The sequence below is a fragment of the Arachis duranensis genome, chromosome 1 (genome assembly GCF_000817695.3).
Source record: "Arachis duranensis cultivar V14167 chromosome 1, aradu.V14167.gnm2.J7QH, whole genome shotgun sequence".
Lineage (NCBI taxonomy): Eukaryota > Viridiplantae > Streptophyta > Magnoliopsida > Fabales > Fabaceae > Arachis > Arachis duranensis.
In genome coordinates, this window is record NC_029772.3 from 70320818 (window position 1) to 70340794 (window position 19977).

A 19977-nucleotide genomic window follows, 5' to 3' on the forward strand; every position below is an offset into this window, starting at 1 on the left:
ATAAACCCATACTGGATTGCTGTTCAACACCACCTTCATTCCTGGGGAGAAACCTTCAGTGGGGATTTTTTTGTTTCTCCATCCTCTGGGTACTTTCTTCTTTTTGGGAACTTCCTCCTTGGTAGATGATGCATTCTCAACACCAAACTTAGGTTTGATGTCAGGAGGAATTTTATTGATTGTTACCAAGGGAGTTTTGAGCTACAGATTCTGCTGTGTATCATCAGGGGATTTTTGAAGTGTTGGATCAATAAGCTCAGCCTGCATGCACCTCTCTTCTTCACCTGTTAGATGTATATCTTTGAAGACATGAAAGACCAGTTGCTCATTATGCACTCTAAGGACTAATTCACCCACTTCTACATCAATCAGAGCTCTTCTAGTGGCTAGGAATGGTCTTTCTAGAATTATAGAGGCATTCTCATCCTCCCCCGTGTCAAGAATCACAAAGTCTACTGGGAGGAAGAACTTACCCACTTTGACCAAGATATTCTCCACTAATCCGTATGCAGGCTTCATAGATTTGTCTGACATTTGTAATGCTATCTTTGTGGGTTGTGCCTCTTGGATTTGCAGCTTCTTCATCATAGATAAGGGGATTAGATTTATGCTTGCCCCCAGATCACATAGGGCTTTCTCAAAGGTTGTGCTCCCAATGGTGCATGGAATTTGAAAGCTCCCTCGATCTGGCATCTTCCTTGGCAAGCTATTCTGAATTACAGTACTACATTCCTTAGTCAGGAATACTATCTCATCTCCCTTTAAACACTTTTTCTTTGACAATAGTTCCTTCATGAACTTGGCATAGAGAGGCATTTGTTCCAAAACCTCAGCAAAAGAAATATTGATTTGCAACTTTCTGAAGACTTCTAAGAACTTTGAAAACTGTTTGTCCTTGGTCTCCTTTTGAAGTTTCTGAGGATATGTCATCTTAGGCTTGTACTCAGGAGCCTTTGGCAAAGTAGGATAAGTGTCAAGAGAGTTTGGGAATGGGTTGTCCGCACGCTTTGGAGGGGCGTGCTCTTCTTCTTCCTTCTTCTCCTCTGGGGCTTCCTTTTCAACTAACTCTTCATTGACCTTGGTCTCAGAGCCAGCTACTTTACCACTTCTCAATTGAATAACCTTGCAATCTTCTCCTGGGTTCACCATTGTATCAAATTGAAATGTACTTGCAGACCTCTCAAGTATTTGCTTGCTCAGTTGGCCCACTAGCACCTCTAAATTTCTAATGGAGGCTCTGGTTTCCTGCATAACTTGTGCTTTCGTACTCGCCACTTGTCCACTTATCACAGAGATAGCCTTGCATTCCTCTCTTGGATTTGGAATTGTGTTACTAGGAAGGCTATTAGTGGTCCTCTGGTTAATTTCATTAATTCTGGTGGCTATTTGACCCATTTGAATCTCTAGGTTCTTGATGGACGCTCTGGTTTCCTGTCTAAAACCTGTCAATATTGCTTCCAAATCATTGTTCTGCTGGACACCGCCCTGAGAATTATTGTTGAAGTTTTGAGGTCTCTGTGGTTGATCCCTCCATCCAAAATTTGGGTGATTTCTCCATCCCTGGTTGTATGTCTTAGAATATGGATCATTGTTGGGATTCCTAGGACCACTCCCCATGTAATTCACCTGTTCAAAAGAAGGTTGAGCATAATCATAATTGTCATTCTGCACTAAATGTCCTGCCATGTCATAAGAGATCTCTTGAGGTGGATTTTGGGTGTCGATAGCTGAGACTTGCATGCCACCCATGTGTTGAGTAAGTAGATTTATTTGCTTAGACATAAGCTTGTTTTGAGCAAGAATAGCATTAAGAGCTTCCACTTCCATGACACCCTTCTTCTTAGGAGCCTCAGAGTTCACAGAATTCCTGTTAGATGAGTATAAATACTGGTTGCTAGCAACCAATTCAATAAGCTCAATAGTCTCCTCCGGTGTCTTCTTCTTGTGCAATGAACCTCCTGCAGAATTATCTAGGTACATCTTGCACATTTCACCCAAGCCTTCATAAAAGATGTCTAGTTGAGTCCATTTAGAGAACATGTCCGGAGGGCATTGCCTAGTCAGTAGCTTGTATCTCTCCCAAGCTTCATACAGAGTCTCACCATCTTTCTGCCTGAAGGTCTGAACCTCCATCCTAAGCTTAGTCAGCTTCTTTGGTGGGAAAAATTTTGTGAGAAACTCAGTAACCACCTTGTTCCAAGTATCCAAACTCTCATTGGATTGAGAATCCAGCCATAGCTTTGCTCCATCCCTCAGAGCAAATGGGAAGAGCATGAGTTTGTACACATCTGAGTTTACTCCATTTGTCTTCACAGTATCACAAATTTGCAGAAAACTAGAAATAAACTGATTTGGGTCTTCGTGGGGAAGACCATGATACTGGCAGTTTTGTTGCACCAGGGTAACCAATTGAGGCTTCAACTCAAAGTTGTCCGCAGCAATAGGAGGCACCATGATGCTTTTTCCATAAAGATCTGCAGTAGGAGAAGAGTAAGAGCCAAGCACTCTCCTTTGTTGCTCATTCCCATTCGGATTTGCCGCATTGGCATTCTCAGTATTAGTCGGATCCATAGTGGATTCTGCAGCCTTGTAAAGTCTTGCTTGTTGTAAACGCCACCTGAAAGTCCTTTCAGGTTCAGGATCAAAGCCTAAGAGATGTTCTTTGTCTCTATTCCTGCGCATAAACAACCAAAAAACAAGAAAGAATGGGAATCTCTACGTCAGAGTGCAGAGAATTCCCAGTGAAGTGACCTGTGTAAAAAACAAAAAATAAAAATACTAAATAAAATAAATAGAAAAAATAATAAATAGGTAACACCAAACTTAATTTCAGAAATTAAGAAAAATATTGGTGTTATTTATTTATTTAAATTTTTTTCAAAAATTATTTCTATTTATTTATTTTTTATTATTAATAAAAGAAAAAAGAAAAAAATTAAAGAAAACGAAACAGGGGAGGGGGTTGCTAACGCGAAACAAGGAAAAAAATTTCTTTTTTTTTTATTTTTCAAAAATTTTTTAAAAAAAATAGATTTTAATAAAATTAAAAATAAAACGCCTAATCTAAGCAATCAAATAACTAATAGTTGTTAATCACAGTCAATCCCCGGCAACGGTGCCAAAAATTTGGTGCGGTATTTTACAACCCACAAACTAACCGGCAAGTGCACCGGGTCGTACCAAGTAATACCTTACATGAGTAAGGGTCGATCTCACAACGATTGATGGATTAAGCAATAATGATTGAGTAACTGGCTTAGTCAGGCAAACAGGAAATAGTATTTGGATGTTCAATCGTACAGAAACTAAAATAGTAAAATAAATGGCTTGGGAATAAAATATTAAGAAGGCAGTTAATGTTTCAGAGTTATCTATTTTTCCAGATTAACTTTTATTATTAATTAATGTAATCCTGCAAGATTTAATTTCATGGCAAACTATATGTGACTAGACCCTAATTCCTTAGACCTTCCTAGTCTCTTCTAAAATTCATCAACTGCCAATTCCTTGGTCACTTAAATCCAATTAGAGGGTGATGATCAATTTCTAGTTTATATGCCAAAAGAATCCCAATTATCCAAAAATAAAGGGATTATATGTCACGTATCCCGTTAAATACAAACAATTAGAAATTCAGTATAATATGTTTTCAAGCTATTGTTGAAGTAAAGAGCTTTTCCAAGTTTTACAAGAACTCAATTATAACATGGGTCATACTTCTGTTCCACCCATATTCATAAAATAAAGAACGAAAACAATTATTGAAATATAAATCAAGACATGAATTAAATTAAAAAGTTCAAACGAATTAATCCATGAAAATAGACAGAGCTCCTAACCTTAACAATGGAGGATTAGTTGCTCATGGTTCAGAGTAGAAAAATAAGGGTTCAGGTTAAAAATGTGTACAGAGTTCCCATCTGATGGCATCTAAATTCCTATTTATAACTAATCCTAATTATTTTAAAATCTAATTATCAAAAATTAAAAATAATATCTTTTTCTAATTTAAAATCAAATTTTAATTTAAATCAAATTTAACTAACTACTCTGCGTCTTGTAACGTGTGGACCACTTGGCTTCACTGGATCCGCGCCTAACTTGGGTGCTAAAATGGGGCCAGAAATCACCCCTCAGCATTTTCTGTGTTTCTGCACGTGGCGCATGTCACGCGTACGCATCAGTCTTGCGTACGCATCGCTTGTCTTCTTCGCAAGTCACGCGGACGTGTCACTGAGCAAACCTCAAATCACGCGTATGCTTTAGTCATGCATACGCGTCACCATGGATATTTCCAAATCACGTGCACGCGTCAGGCACGCGTGCGCGTCGCTCCTCGCAGCCATCTCCTTTGATTCTTGTGCTGCAGAAACTCCATCAAATTCTGCTGAATGCTACCTGAAATAAATAAAATTGTCCAAAACTCAAAATAGCATCCATAGTGGCTAAAATATAATTAATTCTTAATTAAACTCAACAATTTAAGTGCAAATTCACTAGGAAAAGATAGACAAGATGCTCACGCATCAGCGCGCTCTTAATTGCGTTGGAAAGTAGACATCTTGGGCTTTCCAGAAATGTATAATAGTCCGTACTTTGCTTGAGATTTGATGGCCCAAATTGGCGTCAACACCGGTTAGAGACCCTTTTCTGGCGTTAAACGCCAGAACTGGCATAAAAGCTTGAGTTAAACATCCAAACTGGCACCAGAGCTGGCGTTTAACTCCAAAAGAAGCCTATGCACGTGAAAGCTTCAATGCTCAGCCCAAGCACACACCAAGTGGGCTCCGAAAGTGGATTTCTGCATCATTTACTTATTTATGTAAACCCTAGGTTACTAGTTCACTATAAATAGGACCTTTTATTATTGTATTTTCATCTTTTGATCATCTTTGATCTTGGAATCAGGTATTTGAACCCTTTTTCAATTGTTTCATGTTATTTGGGAGGGATGGCCATTCGGCCATGCCTAGACCTTGTTCTTATGTATTTTCAATGGTGGAGTTTCTACACCTCATAGATTAAGGTGTGGAGCTCTACTGTTCCTCATGAATTAATGCAATTACTACTATTTTCTATTCAATTCAAGCTTATTCTTGTTCTAAGATATCCATTCGCACTTTAACATGATGAATGTGATGATAAAGTGACACTCATCACCATTCTCACTTATGAATGCGTGACTGACAACCACTTCTGTTCTACCTGAAAACAAGCTTGAATGCATATCTCTTGGCCTCCTTGTCCACGATGCATGGTTGCCTCTCCTGACAACAGAGCCTTCCGTTCCTTGAGATCAGAGTCTTCGTGGTATAAGCTAGAATCAATTAGCAGTATTCTTGAGATCTGGAAAGTTTAAACCTTGTCTATGGTATTCCGAGTAGGATATGGGATGGGATGACTGTGACGAGCTTCAAACTCGCGAGTGCTGCGCGCAGTGACAGTGCGCAAAAGGATCATTGGATCTTATTCTGACACGATCGAGAACCGACAGATGATTAGCCCTACGCAACCTGTAGTCGGACCATTTTCATTGAGAGGACGGACGATAGCCGTTGACAATGGTGATCCCCCAACATACAGCTTGCCATGGAAAGGAGTACGCATGACTGGATGAAAGCAGTAGGAAAGCAGAGATTCAGAAGGAACAATGCATCTCCATATGCTTATCTGAAATTCCCACCAATGAATTATATAAGTATCTCTATCTTATTTTATGTCTTATTCATCTTTTAATTATCAAAACCCCATAACCAATTGAATCCGTCTAACTAAGATTTACAAGATAACCATAGCTTGCTTCAAGCTGACAATCTCTATGGGATTGACCCTTACTCACGTAAGGTATTACTTGGATGACCCAGTGCACTTGCTGGTCAGCTCCACAGAGTTGTGAGAGAAGTGTGAAATTACGATTTCGTGTACTAAGTTTTTGGCGCCGTTGCCGGGGATTGTTCGAGTTTGGACAACTGACGGTTCATCTTGTTGCTTAGATTAGGTATTTTTCTTTTTATTTTGTTCTTCAGAATTTTTAAGAATGAATTCTAGAGTTTCAGATGATCTTATTAAAAATTTTGAGTTTCTCAATTTCTTTTTCAAAATAATTTTCGAAAAAAATACAAAAAAAATTATAAAATCATAAAAACAAATATATTTTGCGTTTCTTGTTTGAGTCTAGTGTCAAATTTCAAGTTTAGTATCAATTACATGTTTTTATTTTTCTTGCATTTTTCAAAAATATATGCATTGTGTTCTTCATGATCTTCAAGTTGTTCTTGATGGTTTTCTTTGTCTGATCTTTAAATTGTCTTGTTTTGTGTCTTTTGTTGTTTCTCATGTGCATTCTCCAATTGTTAGTGTCTCTAGTATGAAAATTTCTAAGTTTGGTGTCTTGCATGTCTTTCTTCTCTTAAAAATTTTCAAAAATATGTTCTTGATGTTCATCATGATCTTCAAAGAGTTCTTGGTGTTCATCTTGACATTCAAAGTGTTCTTGCATGCATTCCTTGTTTTGATCTTAGTTTTTCATGTTTAATTTCATTCTGTTGTTTTTCTCTCTCATCATTAAAAATTCAAAAAAAATTTTTAAAATTATGTCTTTTCAAGTCAATAATACAGAGAATTAAAGATTCAGAACATACAGTAGAGGAATCACAAAGAAAAAGCTGGGCATTTAAAATGCCCTGTAAGGAACGATTTCTGGCATTTAAATGCCAGCCAGGGTACTTGGCTGGGCGTTTAACGCCCAAGGAGGTAGCCAAGTGGGCATTAAACGCCATAATGGATACCATTCTGGGCATTTAACGTTAGGATAATACCAGGGAGGTAATTTTGTTTTCAAATCAAATCCTTTTCAATTTTTCAAGTTTTAAAACTAATTTTTCAAAATCCTATCTTTTTCATACCATCTCTTATCAATCATATCTTTTTCAAAATCAAATCTTTTTCATTTTTCTTTTAATATTTTCAAAAATCCTTGCTAACAATTAATGTTGTGATTCAAAAAAATTTTCAAGTTTGTTACTTTCTTGTTAAGAAAGGTTCAATATTTGAATTTTAGAATCATATCTTTTTATTTCTTGTTAGTCAAGTCATCAATTTTAAAAATCAAATCCTTTTTTTTAAATTCTTTTTCAATCATATCTTTTTAAAATCAAATCTTTTTCAATCATATCTCTTTTAATTTGATTTCAAACTTTTTTTCTAACTTCTTATCTTTTCAAAATTGATTTTCAAATCTTTTTCAACTAATTACTATTTCTTGTCTTTTTCAAAACCATCTAACTACCTTTCTCTCTCTAATTTTCGAAAATCACTAACCACTTTTTCAAAAATCTTTTTAATTAAATAATTATTTTAATTTTAATATTCGAATTTCTTCTCTCTCCCCTCTCTTTCTATAAGTTCAAATTCTTCTTTATCTACCCCATCCTTCTATTCTTCTTTTTATCTGACACATCAAGGAATCTCTATACTGTGACATAGAGGATTCCATACTTTCTTTGTTTTCTTCTCTTTCATATGAGTAGGAACAAAGATAAAGGCATTCTTGTTGAAGCTCATCCTGAACCTGAAAGGACTCTGAAGAGGAAGTTAAGAGAAGCTAAACCACAACTCTCTGGAGAGGACCTAACAAAAATTTTCAAAAAAGAAGAAGACATGGCAGCCGAGAATAACAACAATGCCAACAATGCAAGGAAGGTGCTTGGTGACTTCACTGTACCAACTCCCGACTTCTATGGGAGGAGCATCTCTATTCCTGCCATTAGAGCAAACAACTTTGAGCTTAAGCCTCAGTTAGTTTCTCTGATGCAACAAAATTGCAAGTTTCATGGACTTCCATTGAAAGATCCTCATCAGTTCTGGCTGAATTTTTGCAAATCTGTGACACTGTTAAGACCAATGGAGTTGATCCCGAGGTCTACAAACTTATGCTTTTCCCTTTAGCTGTAAGAGACAGAGCTAGTATATGGTTGAACTCACAACCTAGAGACAGCCTGAACTCTTGGGAAAAGCTGGTCAATGCCTTCTTAGCTAAATTCTTTCCACCTCAAAAGATGAGTAAGCTTAGAGTGGAAGTTCAAACTTTCAAACAGAAGGAAGGTGAATCCCTCTATGAAGTTTGGGAAAGATACAAGCAATTGATCAAAAGGTGTCCTTCTGACATGCTTTCAGAATGGAGCATCATAGGTATCTTCTATGATGGTCTGTCTGAGTTATCCAAGATGTCATTGGACCATTCTGCAGGTAGATCTATTCATCTGAAGAAAACGCCTGCAGAAGCCCAGGAACTCATTGAAATGGTTGTAAATAACCAGTTCATGTACACTTCTGAAAGAAATCCTGTGAACAATGGGACAACCCAGAAGAAAGGAGTTATTGAGATTGATACTCTGAATGCCATATTGGCTCAGAACAAATTATTGACTCAGCAAGTCAATATGATTTCTCAGAATCTGACTGGATTACAAGCTGTATCTAGCAGTGCTAAAGAAGCCTCCTCTGAAGGAAAATCTTATGACCCTGAGAATCCTGCAATAAAAGAGGTGAATTACCTGGGAGAACCCTATGGAAACACCTACAATTCTTCATGGAGGAATCACCCAAATTTCTCATGGAAGGATCAACAGAAGCCTCAACAAGGCTTCAATAACAATAATGGTGGGAGAAATAAGTTTGGCAATAGCAAACCTTTCCCATCATCTTCTCAGCAACAGACAGATAACTCTGAGCAGAATCGTTCTGGCTTAGCAACCATAGTCTCTGATCTATCTAAGACCATACCAAGTTTCATGAATGAAACAAGATCATCCATTAGAAATTTGGAGTCACAAGTGTGTCAGCTAAGTAAAAAGGTTACTAAAACTCCTCCTAGCACTCTCCCAAGCAATACAGAAGAAAATCCCAAGAGAGAGTGCAGGGCCATAACCATGACCAACATGGCCGAACCTAGAGAGAGTGAGGAGGACGTGATTCCCAGTGAGAAAAACCTCATGGGATGTCATCTGGACGAAAAGAAGTTCCCCTTTGAGGAACCAAGGGAATCTGAGACTCATACAGAGACCATAGAGATTCCATTGAACCTACTTCTGCCATTCATGAGCTCTGATGAGTATTCATCCTCTGAAGAGGATGAAGATATTACTGAAGAGCAAGTTGCTAAGTACCTTGGAGCAATTATGAAGCTGAATGCCAAATTATTTGTTAATGAGACTTGGGAGGATGAACCCCCATTGCTCATAAATGAACTAAACACCTTGGCTTAGCTGAAGATACCTCAAAAGAAACCGGATCCCGGAAGGTTCTTAAAACCTTGCACCATTGGCACCATGACCTTTGAGAAGGCTCTGTTTGACCTGGGATCAGGCATAAACCTCATGCCACTCTCTGTAATGGAGAAACTGGGAATCTTTGAAGTACAAGCTACAAGAATCTCCCTAGAGATGGCAGAAAAATAAGAAACGAGCTTATAGACTTGTAGAGGATATCTTAGTAAAGGTTGAAGGCCTTTACATCCTTGCTGACTTTATAATCCTAGACACTGGGAAGGATGAGGATGAATCCATCATCCTTGGCAGACCCTTCCTGGCCACAGCAAAAGCTGTGATTGATGTTGATAGAGGAGAGTTGGTCCTTCAAGTGAATGAGGACTACCGTGTGTTTAAGGCTCAAGGATCTCCTTCTGTACACATCAAAAAGAAGCATGAAAAGTTTCTCTCAATACAGAGTCAACCAAAGCCCCCACATTCAAACTCTAAGTTTGGTGTTGGGAGGCCCCAACCATGCTCTGAATATCTGTAAAGTTCCATGAGAGCTCATTGTCAAGCTATTGACATTAAAGAAGCGCTTATTGGGAGGCAACCCAATCTTTATTTATCTATGTTAAATTTTTATTTTCCATTGTTATTTTATGTTTTCTTTAGGTTGATGATCATGTGGAGTCACAAAAACAATTGCAAAAATCAAAGCAAACTCAAAAACAGCATTAAAAATAGCACACCTTGGAGGAGGAACTTAAACGCCAGTAAGGGTAGCAGAATGGGCGTTAAACACCCAGTCTGGCACCATTTTGGGCGTTTAACGCCAGAAAAAGGCACCAGACTGGCGTTTAAGGCCAGAAAAAGGCACCAAGTTGGCATTCAACGTCAGAAAGGGAAGAAAAGCTGGCGTTAAATGCCAGAAATGGGCAGCAACCTGGCATTTAACGCCAGGATTAGCATTCAGAGGGTGTTTACATGTTAGAATGGTGCAGGGATGAGAAATCCTTAACACCTCAGGATCTGTGGACCCCACAGGATCCCCACCTACCTCAACTCACTCTCTTTTTTCTTCACACATTCCAATAACACCCTTCCCCAAAATCCCTTCACCAATCACCTCTATCTCTCTTCCCCATCAACTCTTTACCACTCACATCCACCCACTCTTCACCAAAAAACCCCACCTACCCCACCATTCAAAATTCAAAAAATATCCCTCCCAAACCCAACCCCTAATACACGAACCCTACCTTCTCTTTCCACTCATATATTAACCCCTCATCCATCCTTCAAATTCACACATCACAAACACTTCTTCTCCCCCTTGGCCAAACCTTTCTTCACCCTCCTTCTCCTCTATTTCTTCTTCTTTTCCATCCTTCTTTCTTCCTTTGCTTGAGGACGAGCAAACCTTTTAATTTTGGTGCGGAAAAAGCATTGATTTTTGTGTTTCCATAACCATTTATGGCACCTAAGGCCGGAAAAACCTCGAGAAAGAGGAAAGAGAAGGCAAAAGCTTCCACTTCCGAGTCATGGTAGATGGAGAGATTCATCTCAAAGGTCCATCAAGACTACTTCTATGAAGTTGTTGCCAAGAAGAAGGTGATCCCTGAGGTCCCTTTCATGCTCAAGAAGAATGAGTATCCGGATATCCGACATGAGATTCAAAGAAGAGGTTGGAAAGTTCTCACCAACCCCATTCAACAAGTCAAAATCTTAATGGTTCAAGAGTTCTATGCTAATGCATGGATCACTAAGAACCATGATCAAAGCGTGAACCCAAACCCAAAGAATTGGCTTACCATGGTTCGAGGAAAAAACTTAGATTTCAGTCCGGAAAATGTAAAGTTGGCATTCAACTTGCCAATGATGCAAGGAGATGCACGCCCCTACACTAGAAGTGTCAACTTTGATCAAAGGTTGGACCAAGTCCTCATGGACATATGTGCGGAAGGAGCTCAGTGGAAAAGAGACTCCAAAGGCAAGCCGGTTCAATTGGGAAGGCATGACCTTAAACCCGTGGCTAGGGGATGGTTGGAATTCATCCAACGCTCCATCATTCCTACTAGTAACTGATCTGAAGTGATTATAGATCGGGCTATCATGATTGGAGAGGAAGTAGAAGTTCATGAGGTCATATCTCTAGAACTCTACAAAGTAGCTGACAAAACCTCCACTTTAGCAAGGTTAGCCTTCCCTCATCTCATCTGTCACCTATGCAATTTAGCTGGAACTGTCATAGAGGAAGACATCCTCGTTGAAGAGGACAAGCCCATCACTAAAAAGAGGTTGGAGCAAACAAGAGAGCCCACTCTTGGACCTCAACAAGAGCATGAGGAAGTCCCTCATCAAGAAATCCCTGAGATGCCTCAAGGGATGCATTTTCCCCCACACAACTATTGGGAGCAACTCAACACCTCTTTGGGAGATTTGAGTTCCAACATGGAGTAACTAAGGATGGAGCACCAAGAGCATTCCATTATTCTCCATGAAATTAGAGAGGATCAAATAGCCATGAGGGAAGAGCAACAAAGGCAAAGAAGAGACATAGAGGAGCTCAGGTGTTCCATTGGATCTTCAAGAGGAAGAACTAGCCACCATCACTAAGGTGGACCTGTTCTTTGATTTCCTTGTTCTTATTTTTCTATTTTTTGATTTTTATACTTTATGTGTTATCTATGTTTGTGTCTTCATTACATGATCATTAGTGTCTAGTATCTATTCTTAAAGCTATGAATAATTTCATGAATCCTTCACCTTTCTTAAATGAAAAATGTGCCTAATTACAAAAGAACAAGAAGTACTTGAATTTCAAATTTTATCTTGAAATTAGTTTAATTATTTTGATGTGGTGGCAATACTTTTTGTTTTCTGAATGAATGCTTGAACAATGCATATTTTTTTTATAGTGAAGTTTATGAATGTTAAAATTGTTGGCTCTTGAAAGAATGATGAACAAAGAGAAATGTTGTTGATAATCTGAAAAATCATGAAATTGATTCTTGAAGCAAGAAAAAGCAGTGAATAACAAAGCTTGCAAAAAAAATGGCGAAAAAGAAAAAGAAAGAAAAAGAAAAATCAAGCAGAAAAAGCCAATAGCCCTTTAAACCAAAAGGCAAGGGTAAAAAGGGATCCAAGGCTTTGAGCATTAATGGATAGGAGGGCCCAAACGAATAAAATCCTTGCCTAAGCGGCTAAATCAAGCTGTCCCTAACCATGTGCTTGTGTCATGAAGGTCCAAGTGAAAAGCTTGAGACTGAATGGTTACACTGAACTAGGAGAATCAATAACACTATCTAAATTCTGAGTTCCTATAGATGCCAATCATTCTGAATTTCAAAGGATAAAGTGAGATGCCAAAACTGTTTAGAAGCAAAAAGCTACTAGCCCCGCTCATCTAATTGGGATTAAGTTTCATTGATATTGTGAGATTCATTGTATATTCTCTTCTTTTTATTCTATTTTGTTTCCAGTTGCTTGGGGACAAGCAACAATTTAAGTTTGGTGTTTTGATGAGCGGATAATTTATATGCTTTTTGGCAATGTTTTTAGGTAGTTTTTAGCATGATTTAGTTAGTTTTTAGTATATAATTATTAGTTTTTATGCAAAAATCACATTTTTGGACTTTACTATGAGTTTGTGTGTTTTTCTGTGATTTCATTTATTTTCTGGCTGAAATTGAGGAACCTGAGCAAAAATTTGATCCAGAGGCTGAAAAAGATCTGCAGATGCTGTTGGATCCTGACCTCCCTGCACTCGAAATAGATTTTCTGGAGCTACAGAAGCCCAATTGGCGCGCTCTTAATTGAGTTAGAAAGTAGACATCTTGGGCTTTCCAGCAATGTATAATAGTCCATACATTGTTCGAGATTTGATGGCCCAAATTGGCGTTAAAACACCGGTAAGAGACCCTTTTCTGGTGTTAAACGCCAGAACTGGCATAAAAGCTGGAGTTAAACGCCCAAACTGGCACCAGAGCTGGCGTTTAACTCCAAGAGAAGCCTATGCACGTGAAAGCTTCAATTCTCAGCCTAGGCACACACCAAGTGGGCCCCAGAAGTGGATTTCTGCATCATTTACTTATTTCTGTAAACCTTAGGTTACTAGTTCACTATAAATAGGACCTTTTACTATTGTATTTTCATCTTTTGATCATCTTTGATCTTGGAATAAAGTCTTTGAACCCTTTTTCTATTGTTTCATGTTATTTGGGACCTTGTTCTTATGTATTTTCAACGGTGGAGTTTCTACACCTCATAGATTAAGGTGTGGAGCTCTGCTGTTCCTCATGAATTAATGCAATTAATACTGTTTTCTATTCAATTCAAGCTTATTCTTATTCTAAGATATCCATTCGCACTTCAACATGATGAATGTGATGATCAAGTGACACTGATCACCATTCTCACTTATGAATGCGTGCCTGACAACCACTTCCGTTCTACCTGAAAACAAGCTTGAATGCATATCTCTTGGCCTCTTGGTCCACGATGCATGGTTGCCTCTCCTGACAATAGAGCCTTCCATTCCGTGAGATCAGAGTCTTCGTGGTATAAGCTAGAATCAATTAGTAGCATTCTTGAGATCCAGAAAGTCTAAACCTTGCCTGTGGTATTCCGAGTAGGATATGGGATGGGATGACTGTGACGAACATCAAACTCGTGAGTGCTGGGCGCAGTGATAGTGTGCAAAAGGATCATTGGATCTTATTCCAACACGATCGAGAACTGACAGATGATTAGCCCTACGCAACCCGTAGCCGGACCATTTTCACTGAGAGGACGGACGGTATCCATTGATAACGGTGATCCCCCAACATACAGCTTGCCATGGAAAGGAGTACGCATGACTGGATGAAAGTAGTAGAAAAGCAGGGATTCAGAAGGAACAAAGCATCTCCATATGCTTATCTGAAATTCCCACCAGTGAATTACATAAGTATTTCTTTCTTATTTTAATTCTTATTCATCTTTTAATTATTAAAACCCCATAACCAATTGAATCTGCCTGACTGAGATTTACAAGATGACCATAGCTTGCTTCAAGCCGACAATCTCCGTGGGATCGACCCTTACTCACGTAAGGTATTACTTGGATGACCCAGTGCACTTGCTGGTCAGCCGCACGGAGTTGTGACAAAAGTGTAAACTTACGATTTCATGTACCACTACCAAATTTTAAAAATTTTGACTAGGTCAACCTAAGGAATTCAAAAATGTAGAGTAAATAAAGGAAAAGATATTTTTTTAATTTAATGAGGAAAGAGAAAAACAATAAAATGATACCAAACTTAAAATTTTTAGATCAAAACAATGAAAACTAACAAGAAAACTTTGATTGTCAAGATGAACACCAAGAACACTTTGAAGATCAAGATGAACACCAAGAACAAATTTTGAAAATTTTTAAGGAAATAAGGACACAAAAATAAAAAAAAAACTCAAAGAAAAATTAAAAATTAATAAAGAAAAATAAGATTTTTGAAAGATTTTTGGAAAGAAAATAAAAGACTCAAATTTAGTGACTCTAAACCAAAAAGATAAATTTTTCCTAACCTAAGTAACAAGATGAACCGTCAGTTGTTGAAACTCGAACAATCCCCGGCAACGGTGCCAAAAACTTGGTGCACGAAATTGTGATCACACTTTTCACAACTCCGCACAACTAACCAGCAAGTGCACTGGGTCGTCCAAGTAATACCTTACGTGAGTAAGGGTCAATCCCACAGAGATTGCCGGCTTGAAGTAGGCTATGGTTATCCTGCAACTCTTAGTCAGGAGATTAGTGATAAAAATGAATTCGTTTGTAAAAAGTAAAAGAGCATGAAATGAATGATACTTGTGATTTAGTAATGAGGAACAGGTTGAGGTTTCGGAGATGCTCTGTCATCTAAATCTCTGCTTTCCTATTGTCTTCTTCTCTAAACACGCATGGCTTCTTTCCATGGCAAGCTGTATGATGGTGGATTACCATTGTCATTGGCTACCATCCGTCCTCTCAGTGAAAATAGTCCAGGTATGGTTTCTGTATGGCTAATCAACTGTCATATCTCTTGTCCCAGATGAAAAATACCAAGCACAGCTACCGCACAGCTAATCATCTGTTGGTTCTCACTTGTGTTGAAATAGGATCTCTCTATCCTTTTGCAAACTGTCATTGCGCACAACATTCGTGAGTTTGAAGCTCTTCACAGTTATCCCGTCCCAGATCCTACTTGGAATACCACAGACAAGGTTTAGACTTTTTGGATCTCAAGAATGCTGCCAATTGATTCTAGCCTCTACCACGAAGCTTCTGATCTCATGAGTTTGAATGCTCTGTTGTTAGGAGATGCAAGTCAAACTCGAGGATTAGAAACCCAAGAGATACGCACTCAAGCTGTTGCCAAATGACTATGTTGAGCTCAGTTAGAATGGAGGTGGTTGTCAAGCATGAGTTCATAAATTTGAGAATGATGATGAGTGTCACGGATCATCACATTCTTCATATTGAAGTATGAGTGAGTATCTTAGAACAGAAGCAAGCGTGATTGAATAGAAAACAATAGTAATTGCATTGATTCATTGAAACACAGCAGAGCTCCTCACCCCTACCTATGGGGTTTAGAGACTCATTCTGTAGAAGATACAATATGAGATGTAAAATGTCATAAGTTCCAAAATGAATCTCTAAAAGTAGTTTTTATACTAAACTAGTAACTTAGGTTTACAGAAAATGAGTAACTAAGTGCAGATAGTGCAGAAATCCACTTCCAAGACCTATTTGGTGAGTGTTTGGGTTGAGCTTCCAAGATTTCACATGAATGTTCCTCAAATTGAAGTTAAACTCCACCCTGGGTGCCAAAATGGGCGTTTAACGCCAAGAAGTGTGCCAGTTCTGGCGTTTTACGCCAGAAAAGGGTCTCTGGCTGGCGTTTAACACCAGTTTGGGCCATCAAATCTCAGGCAAAGTATAAACTATTATACATTGATGGAAATCCCAAGATGTCTACTTTCCAACGCAATTGAGAGTGCGCCAATTGAGATTCTGCAGCTCTAGAAAATTCACTTCGAGTGCAGGAGGGTTAGAATCCAACAGCATCTGCAGTCCTTTCTCAGCCTCTGAATCAGACTTTTGCTCAGGTCCCTCAATTTCAGCCAGAAAATACCTGAAATTATAGAAAAACACACAAACTCATAGTAAAGTCCAGAAATGTGATTTTTTCATGAAAACTAATAAAAATATAATAAAAAATCTAAAACATACTAAAAACTATGTAAAAACAATGTCAAAAAGTGTATAAATTATCCGCTCATCACACGCACATAAGACTTTTTTTTGGGTAAGGTCATGTGTGCGTGTGCACACAGGTCTGTGCGCATGCACAAAAGAGAAGAGGGGAGGGGTTCACGTGCACAGGCTGTGCAACGCTCCCACCAGAGGGGCTATCAATTTGTGTGCGGACGCACACGTCTGTGCGCCCGCATAGATAACAAAAGAAGGGAGACGCGTGCGGACACACAGCTCAGTGCGCATGCACAGGTCAAGAAAAACAGGGCAGCGTGCACGCACGGGTTGTGCTGGCGCTGCGACCACAGGGCATGTCAAGGAGTGTGCGGATGCACAAGCTTGTGCGGCCGTACAGGTGGCAAAAAATGCAGTTTTGTGCGTATGCATAGCGTGGTGCGCACGCACAGATGCCCTGTTTCACAAAAATTTTTCTTCAAAATTCTAAGGTACCAAGCCTTAGTTTAATGAAAGCTCAACCCCAAAAATGTTCAAACATCCAAAATTTCATGACCCAGCTACAAATTTAACTACTAAACACAAAGTTAAACTAATCCTAAACTAACTAATACAAACAAATATGCAATTAAGCTAAATATAAAAAAAAAACAAAGAGAAGGATTGAAACAATGTTACCATGGTGGGGTGTCTCCCACCGATCACTTTGGTTTAATGTCCTTAAGTTGGACTTATGGAGAGCTCTCATCAAATCTCCTTGAAATCCTACCCAAGCTTGTATTCTCCAAGGCTTTTGAGGCTCCAAAGCTTGTGCACCAAGATCTTATTGTGAATTCCCTTCATTCCATCTAGGTAACAAGCATTTAAAATTCCCAATTCCTATAGCACAATAGCACAAAACTCACAATGCAAGGGGTGAGAATTCATAGGATAAAAAGTAAATAAAAACCAAAGGTAAAAAGAACAAATAAAATGAACTCGTAAAACTAGCAAAACAAGCAATTAATCAAAAACCAACTATTGACATATTCACATATTAACATATTTACAATCGACCAACAACAAGCAAGCAACATATAAGTTATTTACACTATCCACATATATACAATAGCCAAAAACAACACCATTGCAACTTCCCGGCAACGGCGCCAAATTTGACAATGCCCAATTGCACGGGTTTGGATTTTCACACTAAAAATAGTATTTGATGTTGCAAGTATAGTTCAAACCCTACAATTGATCATCAATCAAATTAAAATCAAAGGATGTCATAATCGATACAAAAATAACCGAGAGTATTAAACTCCCGGGTCGTTCTCCCTAGGAGTTGCAATTAAGTGTCATTATTGGGTATGAGGGAACAAGGGGGATTGATGGAAAGATTGCAAGAAATGTGAAGTACAAGGAATGCAAATAAGCAAGAAGGTAACTTGACATGCAAGAAATTAAAAGTCAAAGCAAGTAAAGCAATGTAAATGTAAATTAAATACCAAAAAAGACTCTTGGTGAGAATTGGGTAATGAGGGGTTCCTATCCTAGTTGTGGACCACAAACATGGTAACTGTGTGTGGATTAATCCTAATTAGTCAACCCTACATTGAGGATAAGTCAACTAGGAATAATTAATCACAATCCCTAAGTCCTAGGTCAACACTAAGGGGTCACATAGAGTCAAGGGAAACCAAATTAATTAACAATCCTCACACAATGTGGAATGGACATCCATAACTCAATTTCACCCCAAACCACACAATTTTCCAACCAAGAGTGTAGAAAACTAGGCTAAAATCCTACCAAGCATTTTATCAAACACTTGGTAGGCATAGAAAGAAAGCATGATAAAATGACAAGAAATAATAAATGCTACAACTACCTAGCAAGGAAAATAAAGATATCAACTCAATAAAGCAATAAAAGAGGCATGAAACATGAAATTGCATTAAATGTAAATGAAAGTAACAAGAGTACAAATACATAAAAGTGGCAAAAATAGAGAAAGTGACAAGATAAAGTAATAAAATTAAGACAATAGAACAAGGAAAGGTAGAAGAAACTAGATTAAAACAAGAATTAAAAAGAGAAATTACAAGGAAATTAAACTAAGAACCCTAATTTCTACAGAGAAGGGGGAGCTTCTCTCTCTAGAAAACAACCTACATAATGCTAAACTAACCTTAATTTCTCCCCATTTTCACATGGAGTGAGGCCTTGTCTAATATAGGAAGAATCAGCTTCAGAAGATCCAAAAATTGGGCTTTGGAGGCCCAAAAATCGCCCCCAGCGATTTCCATTTAATCAGTCACGCGCTGGGACCTATGCGTACGCACGCTTGCTGATTTTCTTCTTGTGCGTACGCATAGGAGGTCATGCGTACACACACATGACTTTGTGGTTCTTGTGCATACCCACAGTAGGTTGTGTGCACACACACTCCAATGTGTGCTTATTCTTTGTTTTCTTCATGTTTTCTCCCTTTGTGCATGCTTCCTTCCACGTTTGCCTTGCCAAACTTGCCTCTAGAACCTAAAATCACTCATCAAACACGTCATGGCATCGAATGGCATAAAAGTGGGATTAAAATCACTAATCTAAGCTCAAAATAGCATGTCTTCACAATTAGGCATAATTTAAAGAGAAAACACAAAAGCATGCTATTTACATGAATAAATGTGGGTTTATGTGATGAAATCCTTTCAAATCAAACCAAAATATATCGTCAAATATGGATTCATCAATTCCGCCACACTTAAACAATAGCATGTCCTCATGCTAATCACAATCAAATGAGAGGGATAAAGGGGGAAAGCAATTTATTCAATACATCTAACTACATGCATTTAACCACGCTAAATGCTATCTTTATATATGTACACTATGGTTCCTATTTAGTTTGGCACAAAACAAACAAGAGATTCCAATTTATCCAAAACAAGCCTTAGGTCCAAGGCAAAGAATTAATGCACTATGATCAATGCCCAAAGAATTGAATTGAGATTTTCAAAACTAACCAACAAACAACTTGTAGGAAGATACAATATAGGGCACTAGATCATAGAATTGAGCGATCGAACCCCTAACTAGATGTGTATTCACTCAATTCGCTCAGTGTTTAGGACTTAATCAGTCAATTCTCCTTTAATCATGTTTTCAAGGATTTGCCTTTCATCTAACAATCAACAATTATTTAGTGCATGCATACAAATATCAAGAGGACTTTTCAAGGTTGTAATGGGGCTAGGGTCAAGGTAGGATGCATATGGTCAAGTGGGCTAGAATTTGAATCTTTGATCAACCTAAGCTTCCCACCTAACCTATGACAACCTATACAATTCAAAGCAAACCTAACTACCCATTCTCTACTTTTTTTCACACGCTCATGTATTCTCTTTTTGATCATTGCACACATACATCGATTCTTATTGACTTCACTTTGGGGTATTTTGTCCCCTTTTTATTACTTTTCTTTTTTTTCTTTTCTTTTTCTATGTATTT

The 19977-nt window shown here is 38.2% G+C and overlaps 1 non-coding gene across 1 annotated transcript; it reads right to left on the minus strand.

Annotated features, from left to right (window-relative positions):
• Positions 1–8063: 8063 nt before the first annotated feature.
• On the minus strand, positions 8064–8171 carry LOC127742695 (small nucleolar RNA R71). Its single transcript, XR_008004056.1, has one exon. It is a non-coding gene; the product is annotated as a small nucleolar RNA R71 (small nucleolar RNA).
• Between the last annotated feature and the right edge of the window lie 11806 nt (positions 8172–19977).